Source organism: Bos mutus, chromosome 8, assembly GCF_027580195.1.
Source record: "Bos mutus isolate GX-2022 chromosome 8, NWIPB_WYAK_1.1, whole genome shotgun sequence".
In the NCBI taxonomy this organism is placed as follows: domain Eukaryota; kingdom Metazoa; phylum Chordata; class Mammalia; order Artiodactyla; family Bovidae; genus Bos; species Bos mutus.
Genome location: NC_091624.1, coordinates 42,771,298 through 42,775,328, shown reverse-complemented (window position 1 = coordinate 42,775,328; position 4,031 = coordinate 42,771,298). Strand labels below are relative to the sequence as shown.

At 42.2% G+C, this 4,031-nt stretch overlaps 1 pseudogene; it reads left to right on the top strand.

Annotated features, from left to right (window-relative positions):
• The first annotated feature begins 221 nt into the window (after positions 1–221).
• LOC102267246 (large ribosomal subunit protein uL30 pseudogene) lies at positions 222–1,009 on the top strand (annotated as a pseudogene).
• The last annotated feature ends 3,022 nt before the right edge of the window (positions 1,010–4,031 follow it).

Sequence of the window (4,031 nt, the reverse complement as noted above, 5' to 3'; positions counted from 1 at the left end):
TCTGTTCCCTCTACTGCCCTCTTGGCTTGATTTCTATTCCTTGTATTATGAACAGGTTGTCCTCCCTCCTGTCTGCGTAGAGCTGCTGTCACCTCTGTCCAGATTGCCTTCCAGGGCAGACACCCAAGCTTCAAGGACTCACAGTCAGTACTGAGACCATCCTATCCCCCTGTGGCTCAGCAGTAAAGAATACACCTGTGTCCTCTTTCCCAGCTGGAACCATGGAGGGTGGAGAAGAGAAGAAAAAGAAGGTTCCTGCTGTGCCAGAAACCTTTAAGAAAAAGCGGAAGAATTTTCGCAGAGCTTAAGATCAAGCAACTGAGAAAGAAGTTTGCCCAAAAGATGCTTCGAAAGGCAAGGACGAAGCTTATCTATGAAAAAGCTAAGCATTACCACAAGGAATACAGGCAGATGTACAGAACTGAAATTTGAATGGCTAGGGTGGCACGAAAAGCCGGAAACTTCTATGTACCCGCGGAACCCAAATTGGCATTTGTCATCAGGATCAGAGGTATCAACGGTGTGAGCCCAAAGGTTCAAAAGGTGCTGCAGCTCCTTCGCCTCAGCAGATCTTCAACGGCACCTTTGTGAAGCTCAACAAGGCGTCAATTAACATGCTGAGAATTGTGAAGCCATACATTGCGTGGGGGTACCCAAATCTGAAGTCTGTAAATGAGTTGATCTACAAGCGTGGTTATGGCAAAATCAACAAAAAGCGAATTGCCCTGACAGACAACGCATTGATTGCTTGATATCTTAGGAAATATGGAATCATCTGCATGGAGGATCTAATTCATAAGATCTATACCATTGGAAAACATTTCAAAGAAGCAAACAACTTCCTGTGGCCCTTTAAATTGTCTTCTCCACTAGGTGTAATGAAGAAAAAGACCACCCATTTTGCAGAAGGTGGAGATGCTGGCAACAGGGAAGACCAGATCAACAGGCTTATTAGAAGGATGAACTAAGGTATCTACCAGGATTATTTTTGTAATCTGGCTAATAAACAATTGAAACAAACAAACAAACAACAATAAAAAAAGAATACACCTGTGATGCAGGAGACTTCGGTTTGATCCCTGGGTTGGGAAGATCCCCTGGAGAAGGAAATGGCAACCCACTCCAGTATTCTTGCCTGGGAAATCCTATGGGCAGAGGAACCTGGAGGACTATAGTCCACGGGGTCACAAAGAGTCAGACACGATTGAGCAACTGAGCATGCTGCACATATGTGTATCTGAGGTGGGGAATCACAGATTCACTTGGACCTGAGCTTTGCTGACTTTGATGGTCTATATATCTGAGGGGTATGAAGCTGGTCTTCTCACAGTGAGTTTGTGAGGGTAAACAATAACAAGCAAGTCACCTAAACTGAACAAAATACCAAAGACAAGAATGCTGCAGAAGAGAATGCTGCAGAAGAGAATATAGATGTTAGAGGCAGACAAAGTGATTTTTAGCCAGAAATTGACCAAAATGTCATATTGTATCATCTATCCTATTATTCTAATTGTTTCATCAGGGTTTATAGAGGCAGAAAATTCTTACATTTGATTCAGTTGAAGAAACAATTAATAAGCAACAACTGTATGACAGTAATCCGTAACAACTGTAGAAGAGAAAATAATACAAAGCCTGGTGCTGCCTTTGACAAATAAGAAACAACACAAAGAACCGCTACTCTAGTCATAATCCCATCTTTATCAGTCCATTTACAAAAACTCTTTTTCTCTCCTTAGAGTTTATCTATTTCATATATGTGTGTGTGTGTGTGTGTGTGTGTGTGCTGTCATTCAGTCATGTCCAACTCTGCAACCCCATGGACTGTAGCCTGCCAGACTCTTCTGTCCATGGGGATTCTTCACGCAAGAATACTGGAGTGGGTTGCCATGCCCTCCTCCATGGGATCTTCCCAAACCAGGGATTGAACCCAGGTCTGTATTTCAGGTGAATTCTTTACCGTCTGAGCCACCAGAGAAGCCCAAGAATACTGGAGTTGGTAGCCTATCCCTTCTCCAGGATATCTTCCCAACCCAGGACACATAGATATAGATATAGATAGATAGATATACAGGCTTCCCAGGTAGCTCCGTGGTAAAGAATCCACTGGCCAATGCAGAAGACATGAGTTCAATCCCTGGGTGAGGAAAATCCCCTGGAGAAGATAATAACAACCCATTCCAGTATTCTTGCCTGGGAAATCCCATGGACAAAGAAGCCTGATGGGCTACAGTCCATGGGGTTGGAAAGAGTCAGACACAACTGAGCAACTAAACAACAACAAAAAAAGAAACAATAACACTATAGTAGACTTCACAGGTCTTAGATGATGACTGGTCCCCAATAGATGATACTCACTGATATGATTAATAATGGGAAGCTTGGATTTCCTGAAAGATGGTCTAAGGCAAAGAATAAAAAACCCAAAATTCTCATTAAAGTTTTCCAAGATTTTTTCTATGAGACCTTTAGCCATATTAACCTAAGAACACCCAAGTATTTCCTTTTAGATCCTCCTGGCATCACACCTCTATGTACAATCCCTTGTCCTGAAACCATCAGCTGCCCCAGGACTTCCCTCCTTTCTCTCTACTGGCATGGCCACCCCTGCTGTCATTATGCCCATTAAGGAAGCATTCGCTTGGATTCCTAAACTGAGAACCCTATATTCCTAATGTTATAACCCTCAAGTCACCAAAGATACTATATAAGCCCTCAAGACAGAGTGTACATTCGTTTATTAGCACTTGAGATCAGCTTCAACCAGAAGCTTATGAAAAAAATCCCTGAATGCGTCAGATCCCATACTCCTATACACTTTGTCCACCTTGTCATCACAACACAAAACAGGCTTCAAGATTATTCAGGTCAGCCAACAAATACTGCTGGAAGTAATTTTATCACACTCAAATTTCTCAATAGTAACTCTACACCAGTTTCTAATAATACCAACCATTCTGGGCCAGGTGACCTTGGAGACCTCAAGGTCTGAGTAACTTTGGCTTCAGTAGTTTCAACCTCTCTGAACTCTAGTAAGTCCAGTCAGGAAGAAATGGCTCTAATTATGATAATTTCTTTGTTTATAGTTTAGAGCTTTGCCTTTATAGCCTGGGTAATTAGGGTCGATTTTGAAATACAGCAGTTGAAACAGAATAAATGGAAGATTAGTTTGCACACTTTACAAACCAGCCTGATCTTAAAATTTGCCAGAGATCCCAGAAGGATGCAGGAAATGATTAGAAATTAGCCAGAATCTTGAGCAAGCAGGAAAAATATTATCCAGGTGGACACAGTACACTGAGGCAAAATATTCTCTCATGCCTAGAAACAAACAAATAGGCATATGAGCAGTAAAATCAGAAATAATAGAACACATAAGCTAGAAGGATCTAGAGATAAGCTAGATGACTGTTCTGCAGAGAAAACTGAAGCCCACAAATGTGAACCGTCCAAAGGAAATCAACCTTGAATACTCATTGAAAGGACTTATGCTGAAGCTGATACTACAACTCTTAGGCCTCCTGATGAGAAGAACTGACTCATTGGAAAAGACCCTGATGCTGGGAAAGATTGAAGGCAGGAGTAGAAGGGGCTAGAGAGGATGAGATGGTTGGATGGCATCATCGACTCAATAGAGATGAGTTTGAGCAAGCTCTGGGAGATAATGAAGGACAGGGAAGCCTGATGTGCTATAGTCCATGGGGTCAAAAAGAATCAGACAGGACTTAGCAACTGAATGACAACAATACAGTTAGATAATGACAAAGCTCAGAACTAATATCTCCTGGTTCTCATTCTAGTGCCCTTTCTGGTATATCAGAAAGTTGTCTACTGTCAGGGTAACTTAACTCCTTCCCTTGGAGCAACAGACCCTTAGGTAAGAGAAGGCATCGTCCCCTTCAAAAAGAGGTGATTTAACAAAACCTGGGGTTTCTCAGCAATCCCACAGCTCAAAGGAAGGCAGCTGTGTTAGCAGACATGTGAGTTGTATTAGCAGAGGCATTTGTACCTCCATCTACCGGTTCCACCAT